Below are 13,889 nucleotides of genomic sequence, written 5' to 3'. Positions count from 1 at the left end.
ATTCTAAGAGTTCCCTTGCGACATTTGCTACCATTTGTTGTACAAATTCCCATGTTCATTGCTGAATAATCTTTGACTTATTTTATGCCAAGAATGATGAACATTAGCAGGAAAAATATTTATTAAATGTTGAAATATTTTGATGGTATAAATTCCCAATTCATTGCCATTCAATTAGTAACAAAAAATTCGTATTTTGTAATTTTTGTTTGCCATAAATTTCCTTATATAAAATGTCCTAAAATAATACAAAAATGCGCCACTAATTTCTGCTTTCAGAATTCCACAAAAATTGCATACATCATTGGCAGCGTTGACAATTTGGTTGTAAGTGAAGTCAAGCGGCTCCTTTGCCACATGCAACATGCATGTGGAAAAAGTGTCCTTTGAAGAGTCCTTTGAGATCAAACGAAGCGTCTTAGACACTAGACTAGACTACCGAATTGGATGGGATTTGGGCATGGGATGCGATCGGACCACGGAATGGACTGTCGCTCCGCCGACTACAATAACAAGGAAGTACAAGTGGCTTTGGTTGCTGCAGTGTTTTATGTTTTTATGGCATGTTTTGTTAGAACAATTGAACAAATATGTACATCCCATACAGCCCATAGATATAAATTGGGCGAAAGTCAAGTACAGACAATGAAGACGTCAGCGCTGTGGGTTATTATGGGATGGATGTGGGAGAGAGAGAGACATTACTTGTCGGCGGCAAGATGCTTTTGATATCTTAGACAACTTGACAAAACAATCAAAGCAACAGCAGCAACAGCAGCTACAGCAGCAACAGCTATAGCACATGTTCCAAATGACTGTCTATTAATTGTACTTCTTACTTATTTTGTTTTTTGCGCTCAGCGAAACAAAAAACAAAAAAAGAAGAGAAGCGAACAATGGATGTGCCGTGGGTTAGGGGCAAGAAAAAAGTAGGCAGCGCACTTTTGACGCAGTAGTCCAATTGCCGATGATAATGATGCACTCAGAGGATCGGCAAAGTTGAAAGCGGAGCCGAAGCGCAGGCAGGTCCACAGAGAGAGAGAGCGAGGGAGAGGGAGGGGGAGGGGGAACGAAGAGCTGGTAAAAAGTAGGCGGCGGCTAGGGCCCAACAATGGTTACGGCGGCAGGTTCAGTTACTCCGATCTATTCTGTCGTTTTCTTTGCTTCTTTCGCTTCGTTTCTTTCTCTCTTCTTTTTTTGTGTCTAAGCGTAGGGATAAATGGAGATTTGAACGCCTCAATTTTCGGTGCGGCGGCGGCGGCTGCTCTTTCCTCACTAATTGAGTTGGATTTCACTCGTTCTCTCTCTCTGTGTTTTTTGCAAGTTGTAGATGAAAGTGGGTTTACCGCCTCTGACTCTCCGACTCTTCGACTTTTCCCTGGCGAGTGCATAATTTTGACAGCCGCGACAAAACTAATTGATTTGTGAAATCCACTAAGCCGAGGGCCTCTGCTTCCTGGACACACACATTGAGTCGATGGGGGGAAATCTGTGGCCGAATCCCGAGAGCATGTGGTCGCTGATTGGGTGATCAGCAACACGACAAGGACTCCGACTGCGACTCCACGCTGGCTGACATTATGGTTTCATTGCCAAAACCACGCTTAGGCGAGAGCTTCACGCTTGAGGTGACTGCTACGCCTGCCTCATTACCCATAGAGGAGATCTATAGAAAACTATGGGAAATGCATAAGCGAATTCCAAGTAGACACCGTGGCCACAGACAATGTCCATGTAATTTTCAATTAACGCCACAAGATCTCCTCCTCTCCTCTCCTCTCCTCCCTTCGACGACGAACTTCTTTGGCCAAAAACTGAAACCCAAAGCGAAACTTTCGTCCATTTCGTTCCACTGCTGGACAGCATTGAGTCTCATAATTGATCGTAATGTGCGATATTTCTCCTCACTGCACGCTGTCAACAGGCTCGACGATTGTCACATGGCTGGGCCCGAGGCTGGACACCAGCAGGACACCGGCATTTGTCGCGCTCTGCGAGTCCTCGTAGCCGTCGTCGTCCTCGTCCTCGCACTTTGCCTTTCTGCCATTGTCCCCTGTGGGCCTGGCTGTCGACAGGGTACGAAACCTCGCTCTCGGCTCGCATTTTATGGCCAAACAATGCCCATGATCGATCTATCTATTCTATCTATCCATCTTTACAGGCCTCAAAAATCAGGCGATTTTTTATGCATCCAGTGCGAAACGCTGCGATGTCTGGCACTAATCAGTGGCCGCTCTCTCCTACCTCCTTCCTTTCCTCTCTTTTGGGTATTTTCTTTGTAAATCTTAGTTTATTGATAAATCTTGCGACAATCCTAGATTTTGAATGAATCCCCCCGCTTCTTAACTTCTTAGGTAGCACCATCCCGACCGGATTTAAGTCTATTTTCGCCTTTACGATCTGCCTTCACTTTTACGGCTGTCACTGGCCTCAGGTACGAGTACGCCGAAAACTTTGCAAAGTTTATGGGTGCACAAAAGGCACACCACAGGTAGTGGTCGAGGGTGTGGTGCAAATATTTAAGAGCCCATTGTGAAGGAAGAATTAAATACATTTATTTTATAGCTCGTTGAGTGGCAGGCGAATAATGAAATTAAAAGTTATAAATCTCGAGCTGCTGGCGCTGTATTATGGGAGCTATTTGAAATATTTGTAAACTATAAATAAATTATACAAAAATATTAAACGATGAACATTTTTGGGTGCTTCTGAAGGCTGATTGGGCACCTCTTATGCTGAAAATCTCTATCTGCATATGGTTATGGGTTGATAATATTCCTCCCAACAAATTAATTGAAAAATCTTGCCGTCAAAATTGTATTCCTCGCTTTGGCTGTACATTCTATGGACGATGAAAGCATTTAAAATTAATTAAATCTGTCTGAATATTTGCTATATAATTAAGCTGTCAAAATGGATATGTTTATTTAGAAACAAAAATACAAATTAATATAAATATTAGTCCCCAGTTTGAGGAACATTTTGAGCCATCATGGAGAACCCTCCCTTTGGTGCAGTTGGTACAGTTACCACTTAGTGCTACCCCGATCCCAATCCCTATCCTGACGCATACAAAGAGCGACGTCTTACTCCACGCACACACACACGGCCAAACACACGTTAGTGGGAGAGAGAACCGAACCCAATGGCTGGCTGGACATGGTGCTGCTACTAACGAGCAATTATCGCCAGCTCCCAGGCGTTGTTTCACGATTTCACACGCCCAGCGAGAGTGAGAGACGTATAGAGTGATTTCAAAAGTGAGTAAGAGAGAGAGAGAGCGAGCTAGCGGAGCCAAAACCCTGCGAGATATCCTGTATAGAAGGCATCCTCATCACGCATTTGCTACGCTTTGGGGGGGAGTCCATCCAGCATGGAAACCTGCAAAAGGCAACACACAAATACACACAAATACAAAGTCAAACTGCAACACAGACACACACAATACAGATACAGATGTGTGTGTGTTGTTGCTGCATATTGTTAGGACACAATGGATGAAAATATTTTCGTCCTGTTGTCAAATGATTGCATTTAATGTATCGAAATCTGCGTGACGAATCAATTTAGTTCTGGCAAGCTGCAATGGGAAAAAACGAGAAATGGAATCGGGATTGGGATCGGGCATGGCAACCAGTTGCCTTTATAATTCGATCAACTCGGGGATAGATATGTATCTCTGTTTCTGTGTCTGTTTGGTCAGCCATTTGCCGTGCATCCTGTCTGGCACATGGCGCAGACCGCAGAGACAACTTAATCAATAAGTTTCACTCTGCAGCGAAGGCTGCCAAATATTTTTGATGTGGAACCAATGGGTGTTAGTCCTCGTTGCAGTGGGTGTTGTCGGGCAAGTAACTGTGCTGCGATCGTGGTTCTCCTTAGCGATGCTCTGAGCGTTTTACGATCTGTCACTAATTCGCTTCTTGGCTTGCCCATAAAGTTGTCAAAAAGGAGTTGCTGAAGTTCTTCAATTGCTCCTGGCAGCCAGCTGTTGTCGTATGTGTGGGGCGGAGCCAGAACCCACTTGAGAGCAACTTAAACACATATGGAAAACAAATAAAATACATTTTAAACGCTTGAAAAGACGAGGTGTTGGCTCTGGAGAGGGGCTGCCTTATGTCTGGAGGGGAAAGTGTGCGTTCTGACAGCTGAAATTATGAGCAAAGGCAAGGCAGTTGGGGAGTGCTAATAGGGGGTTTTGTGATCTTTATTGATATTGGGGTGCAAGAGCTGGGAAGCAGACTATTAAGTCTGAATTAAAAAACAATTAAACAGGAATTAGTTTAGTTTTCAATCAATTTTCAATAATTATTCCTTTTTATGCTCATATTTTCCTTATTATTACATTTATTTTCAATTATTCCTTCCTTCGCTGGCTCCCACCAAATCATAATCAGCTCCTAACAATCTCTCAATAAGCCCAACCCCATTGTCACAATGTTTTTCCACCTTTTACTGTTTTCTCACCTCTGTGGGACACTTTTCTTGCATTGATTTGCCATCGCATTATCGCTCGATCTCTTAACTGATCTCCACATATCGATTGCAGTGACAGTGTAAAAAGTATCCCTTACAACAGTGAGTTGTTCCCCGAAAACCCATTAACCCGATTGTGTGCCAAATGTGACAACATAATCCACATGGAGACGAAAGGGAAATCTCATTGGGTAGTGGCTGTAGCTCCATCTCCCTCATCAGCGTCGTGATTTTCGTCTAATCTTGTGATTTGTACAGAAACAAAAACATTTGACAACATTATCAAGGCGTCGGCAAAGATGACAACCGCCGCACCCAAAGGATCCACGGAGAAGCAGAAGCTACAGAGGAATGGGAGACCAAAAGAAGCCACCGACGCGCATTGTTGTCAACGTGCCGAAAGGTGGCAAGGTGGAAAGAGAGCTGTAACCAACACAAAATGTCACCTGAAAAGCAAAGCCAAAGAAGCAGCCGTTCGACCAATCCAAAGGCCAGCAGAAAAAAGGACATGGATCGAGCGAGCGATCGACCGATCGACCGATCGACCGACTTTGATGCCTTTGTGCGGGGCCAGGACACATTTTATCACATTGTCATTGCGGACATTGCGGACAGAACTAGAAAGCAGCCGCCAAGCCAGCAAATGTCTCAATTATTCCTTTTCTTTCTTTCTTTAGACTGACTTTGGGAAACAGGCAACGCCTCGATGATGACTCTGAACATTGTGTGCACGTTGCTCCTCAGCGGGCGATCCTTGATTTATGCGACGGCGATCCTTGATCCTGGAGCCCCAGTCAGCCAGCAGCACACGCAATCAAAGGATCAGACAGAGCCACCGCATGGATCGAAGGGCTGTATATACATATGTATGTACATATACGTATATAGTATGTCTGTATATAATCACCACAAATGATCGCAGCGCGTGCAAAATGTTTGAGGCAACAGCGGCGTGGCGTGGCGTGGCATCCCCTGGCTGCCTGATCTTAAGCCAACAACAAACGATTCCGATTCAAATACAAAACAACACAATTAAACAGTCAAAAAGAAGGAATTTCGGAGCGTACAGGAGAGGCAGAAGGAGCCATAAGCGGATTGCTGCCTGCGTTTCGTTCGTTCTTCCTTTAATAGTCTTAAAAATTGATTCCTTTTTGGCCTTATTGAAATGAGCAGCAGCCGATGGCCTGTTTCTGTTGCCGTTGCCGTTGCCGCCTTTTGTGTGTCGGTTTGGACGTGTTAACACAGCAATTAACTTTTTACAACGGCTGCTAAAGAGCAAGAATTTATGTTTGATTTATGCAGCAACAGGATATGTCAAAAGGATCTACAAGGAACAACACACAAAAAACAGCTTGCAACAGCTGGCAAAATGTGTTGTCTAATGGCATCGAAGTATGCCCGCTGATGATCGGTTTATGGAGCGGTCAGAAATTGGATTGTGTTTTAAGAATATGTGAGTCAAGGATATGGGCAAGGGATTGCCATGGCAGTGCAGCTTAAGTCGAGGAAATAGGAGTCTGGGATGTAGATTAGAAGATCTTTCAACAATTGCTAAGCAAAACTGGTGCGAAAATAGGTCAAAATATTTATTAAATGAAATCTTGTAGAATCTTTACTTTATTTCTTGCATAAGGTGGGAAAAAGAGTTATGTATTAGCTGCCAATAACAAAAAATATAAAAAGCATGATGGAGCATGTGAAGCTAAAATCTGCATTAAGGTGGAAATCTACAAGCGAACATGCTCGGCGAACTTGTGCTGGGCGAACCTGTTGTGTGTGGGATGTCGACTGTGGGATGCGCTTGCTCGTAAGTTTTTGTTCGCTTGCCAAATTGGTTCGACGCAATACTTGGAACTTGTCGTGCGAATGGGTAAAACTTGATTCTTGTTCGAAGAGCACATACGCCGAGCACGTTCGAGGATGGCCATCTTTAGCACTAAATGTGTAAATATATTTAAATCCAAAGTAAAAAGTCTTAAAAGCACCAAAGGTAGTTCTTTATATTCTCCAATCAACTAGCATTATCATGTTTCGACGTTCCAATTAAACAACTTCCTTCCGCATCACATGCAAAGTGTGTCAACTCATGTTATGGCTCGCTTCAGCTGCGGTGCGAGAACCGGGATAACTCGATCACTACCCAGACCCAGACCCAGAACCAGACACTCCCCAGAGTGGAAGTCAGATCACACCTCGTTGACATAATGACAAGATGGGAAATGCGTTTGGTGTTTTACCGCAAGAGCCGCGGAACGGGGCGAGACGACAGATGGACGTCAAATCGGTGACACTTTCTCATTAACACAAAAACAGGCGAAGGCGGTCAAAATTCGCTGACAGCGGGCAGGGGAGGGATCCAGAGGCGCCTGCCTCTAAATTCAGAGCTAATGTCTTGGCCATGGAGCGCCGCCGTGGCTGCTTGAAGAGAGAGAGAGAATTGGAGGAAAGGAAATACGATACAGTGGCAGGCGAAAGATGGATAGATGGATGGATGGATGGGGAGCGGGGTGAGGGGGAAACACATGCGGCAAGTGAAGTGTTTAGGCGTGGACGTGGCACATCATGGGACCACGGAACAAAAAGGAGGCAGTGCCGCCGATGTGTTTGAAAGTCGGTTAATTACAAAAAAAAAGGAAAAGAAAACCCCCCGAAGATCGATATATACTTAGAGAGCGAACAACACACAGATACACTTGAGGCTGGTGGATGCCCCCGTCACTGACTGACTCACTCAAATTTCATGTGGCAGAGGGACGAACAGAACGTGCAACATCAAAGGCCGCCAGCGACTTGTATGTTTTCATTGCTTCAAATTGGAAAATGTCTTGGCATCGACAATATTTGGTTATCATTGTGTAAATATGTTCCTTGTTTTGGGAGAAAGGGAAGGCTGTCGATGGAGTTTGAGTTGGAGTTGGAGTTGAAGTGTAAGTAGGGTTGAATCCTTGAGGCTGGCGGGGGAAATGGAGTTGGGGAAGCATAAGAAATAGTTGTGATTACACTGGGAAAAAGTCGGAGATTGATTGATGGATCTGTGCTGATAAATTGTGTGTATTGTTTGTATAGTTCCATATTGAGACATTTTGCATCTTTGATTCCCTTTTAGTGGCCCATTGTCCTGCCTTTGCATTCTCTGAACTTTATAGCCTGTCCATCAGCTTCCAAAAACCTCTCAGTGCAGACTCTTGTCAAAGGAGTTTTTGGGCTAGACATCCTCAGGTGTTGCTTGAATTGAAATCAAGAATTCTTGCATTCTGTTGTCTGTTTTTGTCGCCTGCTGCCTGCAGTCAGTAGGCAAAGGTTAGTGTTAAATGTCGACGATTTGCACCAGCAGCGCACCGGAGGGAGCTGTGCTGGAGAGATCCACAGCGAGAGACGCACGCGGCAGGAGATGATGAGGCTCGAGTGTACCATGGCTGGATTGATTGTATGTGAGCATGGCCCGGAAAAGGACATGCACCCGCTGTGGGTGCGAGGCCCTGGTGACAGCCACGACGACAACAAGCAGGCCAAAAACTCAGCTGCTGCTGCTGCTTGCTGCTTGCTGTTGCACTGCCTTGAGGCTGTGTCCTTGGACAGTGTGTCGTGTCCTTGACCACACGACGGTGATGTGTGGCCAGAGTAAATGGGATATTTTGGCCTCTCCTGGTTAACCGTTGAAAACTTTTGACATTGAAACGGCGGAGTAGTTGGTCGCTAAATTGTGGCCATGCAACGACCTTCAGCAGATGGGAGTTCCATTTGCTAGCAGATCCCTTTGCATGTATCCTGTCGCGTTGTTTGGTCACAGTCACAGTCACGATTTGGATGTCAACTAATCTCAAGTTTGCTGCGTGTTTCCATTGCCAGATTTTATTTTGCAGCATTCTGTTCACAGCTCAATGGCCCTGAAGCGGTGCTGCGGTTCGAAACAATCAACCTAATGGGGCAGCGCACCACAGCAAACATATAATACAAAAATAAAAAATATAAATGAAAGAAACTGAATGTATAAAAACCTCTTGTGTTGGTCAAATTCATTTCCACTTGATTACATGCAAAGCTCAAATCTGTTTGCTTTCGAGTTCTCTCCGCTCCGATTGCTAAAGTCATTTAAACGGAATTAATGCTCGAACAAAACATGTGAAAACTATCGCTCTCCACAGTCCTACAAATACGTTACGTTACGTGGCAGGGAATCGTTCGTATAAATATATTTATTCGTCGTTTATGGTTTCGGGTTTGGTTTCGGTTTCGCTCTCCAGATGGGGTGTGTCCGCCTGGACAGTTTCGAGCCACACACAGTCACACAAATGTTTGAATATCGAAGAAATTGGCAAAAAGGTAGAGCAGGGCGTGTGCAAGCTTAGCGGGTAGCATCGGGTAGGTCCCATTCCCAGTCCCATTCCCAGTATATTGTGTTCTTTAGGGTTTTACCAGTTACCCCCTCTGATTACTGCTGGGGGGCAAGCTGACATTTCAAAGAAAACCTAGAGCCAGCGATTTCTTTAATTAGTTTGGTGGTTGCCGTGTGGATACATCAAAGAGTGACGGGAATCTATCTGAACAAAGAGAAAACACACACAGAAATTGCCAAGCAAATTGCAAAGGAAAAATATTATGTTCTCAAAGTTTATTGACCCTGGATGTTCATTAGAGGATTCAATGAAGGTACGCGCTGCAAAAGAAATGTGGGTTTAGCTTGAAGATTGCAGGGTAATAAGTCTTAAGAGACTCTCGTTTTGCACTGAGCCCTCCCCCCTTCCTTGTTATTTTGCCTACACACCTTGATCGGTAAAAGAGCTTTCAGCTCAGCCAGCAAGCAATATGCGCACTTGCACTGGTGCCGTGTGTTTGTTTTTGTTTTTCGGCTCCTCTTTCAACTCCGCCTTCAGCTAGTCGTGTGTTTGCGTTGTTGCTTTTCGAATGCACGCCCCCTCTTTGCATTTTGGCTGCGCCGCTCGTGTTCGTAGCTTTGGTTGTGTATCACCGTCCACCAAGTAACTGTTCTTCCTCTCCCGCTCACTAATCGGTCTGTGCAGTAGCGCTCTCACTTGTAAGTTGTTGCTGCAATCACTCTTCTCTCTTCACACAGCTTGATCGATTTCGAGATAAGAATCGCTTAAGGCAAATATCTGTTGCTCTGTTTCGATTGCTATTTGTTTTGATCTGATCTTTGACGTTCAGCAGATCTGAGCATGCCAATGCTTGATTCAGGAACTAAAGATTATATTTCTGTTTTATAATTTTGCTAATTATAATTTATAATTTTATAATTTATAATTTTGCTAATTGGGACCAAGCAAAAAATTTACATTTTAGCGAATTAATAAAAAAGGTGGAATGGTATTGGTGGAGTAGGATGGGCTGGAATAAGTGCAGGAAGATAACATTTGGTTTTACAATTCAATAAATGAAGGTTGACTTTAATCCATTCATTGTCTTCCACCAGATCCATGGAGGCGGCTCTTAGCTTCATGGTAGAACAAATTCCATATTAATATTAAGAGGAAAGCTTTTAGCACTTTTTTATACGATTTTAACAATTACTCAACACTAAAAATAAATCGAATTGTCATTCAATGTAACAGCAGAGACAGCATAAAGCAAAACAAAAAGGCGAAAATAAAGTTTGTAATTTATAACTCGTGCTGTTCAAAATGGAATCCCGCAATCTCGTTACGTACCTGAAAGAATTCAGCGAAAAGCTGAAGCTAAATATGCCAACATTCGAATTTGTAATGGAATCAAATTTAGTATTTCGCTGCAACATCAAGTATCAGGGCATGTCAGGCTATGGCGTTGGTAGAGCACCCTCATTGGTGAGTTTTGAGTGTCCAAAAGTGTATTAACTTCCCCTCCGACAGGCCGTACAAAGAAAACTGCCACGCAAGTGGCTGCAAGAAAAGTTTGGCTGCAGATCCTGGTGCATCCTGCGGTGCGGGTTATCCTGCAAGAAAAGGACTTCATGCCATACATCCGCGAGGGGGACATCTTCTGGGAGTTGCGCCTGCTCAAGATCAAGCAATTAAACAGTTTGCGGGAGCTGCTCCTCCTGGCGTCCACTAGTGAGTCCATCGCCAGTGATTTGAAATTGCAGCTGCTACAGAGCAGCACCCCAGAAGAGGCGCGCACCACGAATGTGCGAATGGGAGACAGAGTCCTGGAGAATGTGCCCATTGTAGAGGTGCTAAGCCCAAGTTTCCAGACAACGCTCTCACTGCCAATGTTGCTAGTGGGCGGCGAATCGTATGGGTCGCAGAGCTTGTGCAGTGCAATGAGAGTTCTCCACATAACGGAGGGTCCAGAGAGTAGTCCAGTGAAAGCAGCTTACTGCCCAGTGCTTTCAGATGCAAGCAGTCAAGGTTCCCAAAGCTCGGAAGAAGAACAAAGAAGTGTAACGGTCGAGGAAGTTCCCACATCCATACCTGAGATTCCCGTGAGCAGAGTCATCGAAAATGTCCCCAGTGTCGTAGAGGCGCCAGCCACTCCCGGAGTTGAGCCCGCCAGTGTCGTAGCAAAGCTTGAGCCCGCCAGTGTCGTAGAGGAGCGCCCCAGTGTTGTAAAAGAAGAACCTCCAGCAGATGACTTTTTCGAGTTCGAGGATGAAGTTCAAAGAAAACGAAAATTCGCGACATTTCGGGAACTCATAAAAACATACGAATACGAGACGAAGCCCATCCCAATGGCCGATCGTCACAATTATTTCAAGAACCTACCGAAGGAGCTCAAGGAGGAGGGCTTCAAAATTATTAATTCCAAAGCGTTTAAGACTGAGAGGGAGCAGGCCATCAGACTGCTCTACGCCTTGAAGCTGCCGCATACCATCAGTCCGGTGAAGTCAATATCTGGGGCGCCCCCACTGATTAAAGTTGAACTCGACTGCAGCTACCAAGGAATTTTTATAGACTTTGAGAGAAACATCTACGGCCACATAATTGATTTTATGAGGGATATGCTCGAGTAGGGTGGGTTACCGAAGAGCCAATGCTCGATTCACGGAACTATAGATTATATTTCTGTCTTATAACTTTGTTCATTTCTATGATCACCATGCATTGCCATTAATAATTCAATGCAAAGTTGTTGAACAAACTGCAGACAATCACCGATTAGAATTGTAATAATTATAGACCATTAAAACCCCCCATAACAAACCTCTGCCTACATGGTACTTACCCCCTGTAAGTATGAATCCCCCCCTAGTATGGTGTCCTTTTTTCAGAGGGATAAATCTGATTACCGTCGCCACTTGTACGCCGCCGCATTGCACTTAACGAGGAGCAGCAGCGCAGCGCAGCTCAAGCCAAGCCAAGACCCAAGCAGCAGACAAGGGGCACGGACAAAGTGGCACGAGGCAAGACATTCCTTCCATATATGCACATATACTTGAGCCTCTGTGTGTATGTGTGTGGATAAAACTATAGGAACAAGTGAGCGTGCCACATCCTTTTGGCAGGACACGAAGCAGCAGCGTAAAAAACTGACGGAATAACACAGCACGTGACAATTGCGTCAACAGATTTTTCGCTGAGATGAGCACAAAATTGTTAGCAACAAAAGCAAAAAAACGTGAGCAGAGAATGGTCTCAGCTGTGGGAGGTGGAAGGAGGAAAGTGGGTGTGGCAGTGGGCCCCAGACTGCTGCTGGTCCTCCTACCGTTTGCTGTTGCTGTAGTCGTTGACAATATTTATGCAGCAGCAGCAGCAGCAGCAACAACAGCAGTGCTGCCCGGCACCCCCGTCAGCGGGAGAATGGAAGGGGAAGCAGGATGGCATCCAAAAGGAGTCTGAGCTTGTGGTGTTGTCTGTTCCACTGTTTGTTTTTCCACTTTCATACATTTTACAGCTTTTGTTTTATAATTTGGAGCCGCAAGGCGACAAACTCGAGAAGCCCAAACGCAAAGAGAATTATGAAAAAAACGAGCAAAACAAATAAAGGAGATTGGAGGAGAATATTCGAATGGGAGATACCCAGCAACTGTAATTGATTCTCAATACCACAGAAGTTTGAAGTTTATGCAGAGGGAATAGTTTTCTTGTTTATGGATTGAAGTTCTAATGGAGTTAATAATTAAACCAACTCTTGCTTCCTTCTATAACCATTCGTTTATAATTCCTTACCCTACAAATATTGTTCCTTACATCCAACTGACACTCAAACCCAATCTACTCCCTGGCAGTGCTTACAGGTAATCAGGCAAACTCTCCACCGATCGAACAGCACTTGATGAAGTCTGTTGTTGTTGCTGTGGCTGGTGCTGGTTCTGTCGCTGCTGCTGCTCCTGCTCCTGCTGCTGTGTGTGTCCTGTGGCTGTTTCCGCTTCCTCTTCTGCGCCAGCGAAAAACTCGAAGCTGCGGTAGGTTGCTCCTGGTATTGGTCCTTCTCCTGCTTCCGTATGGCGCTGGCTATGGCTAAGGTGGTTTTGTTACATTTGGGGGAGGCGGGCACGGGCCCACAGTACCGCAGTACGTGACGAAGAACAAAAGAAGGCACTTGGGCACTTGCTTGTTTCCGGCCAGAGAGAGCGAGACAGAGAGCGAGGGTCCTTGTGCTTCTGTTTTTTACAAAACTTACTTGCTGCTGCCGCTGCTGCTGCTGCTGCTGCTTTTGTTGTATCCACAAAAAAGCACGCTTATGATAATAATGACATTATGTATGGTATATGTATACATACATATGTATGTACATACATACATATATTTACTATGTAATTCGTTCAAAATGTTGACAGCCGCAGTCCTTTTTGGCTGCTTGCTTTTTGTTGCACAAACTTCTCTAAAGAGCTGAGGCCAGAGGATTTGGGCCTCAAGAGCGGGAATTATATATTTAATTTGGTCAAATGTTCGTGCAGGATTTGTAGCTGAATATCCATGGAACGAATCAGTGGAAATACTTTTCTGCTTTATGGTTTAAAATCCCTTTCTACGTTCCATTGGCAGGTTATTATTATTATTATTATTTTGTGTTATTTTGCCATGTGCAAATATTGACTTTGCGTATTTGTGAAAAATATTTGAAAACCATGGAAAATGATTGCTATTTATTTATATAAAATTTTAAACAAACGTTAAACCAAAAACAAACAAAATTCAATGGTAGCAAGCAAAATCAACAAACGGAAAATGTGCAGGGAAGAGTCAGGAGAAGGCAGGTAGCAATATCCTCTATAGAGATGGGAATGGCTTGGACTGGGCAGGGGATCGCAGCTGGTGGGCGTTACTAATGTGTGAGCCAAAAAGCAAACAATTTGCATTTTCCACTAATGAAAAAATAATATTTATATGCTACACAAAAATATTGCATTGAAATAGAAGCAGTGGAAGGCACGAAAAATGATCAAAAAATGATCAGAGAATACGAAAACCATCTGGAAATGTTTGGGATTAGATGATTACTTTTTGAGGGAAAGAAACTCTAAGAAACCACACAAA

Source organism: Drosophila subobscura, chromosome U (genome assembly GCF_008121235.1).
Source record: "Drosophila subobscura isolate 14011-0131.10 chromosome U, UCBerk_Dsub_1.0, whole genome shotgun sequence".
Taxonomy (NCBI): domain Eukaryota; kingdom Metazoa; phylum Arthropoda; class Insecta; order Diptera; family Drosophilidae; genus Drosophila; species Drosophila subobscura.
Note: the sequence above shows the minus strand (reverse complement) of the source record.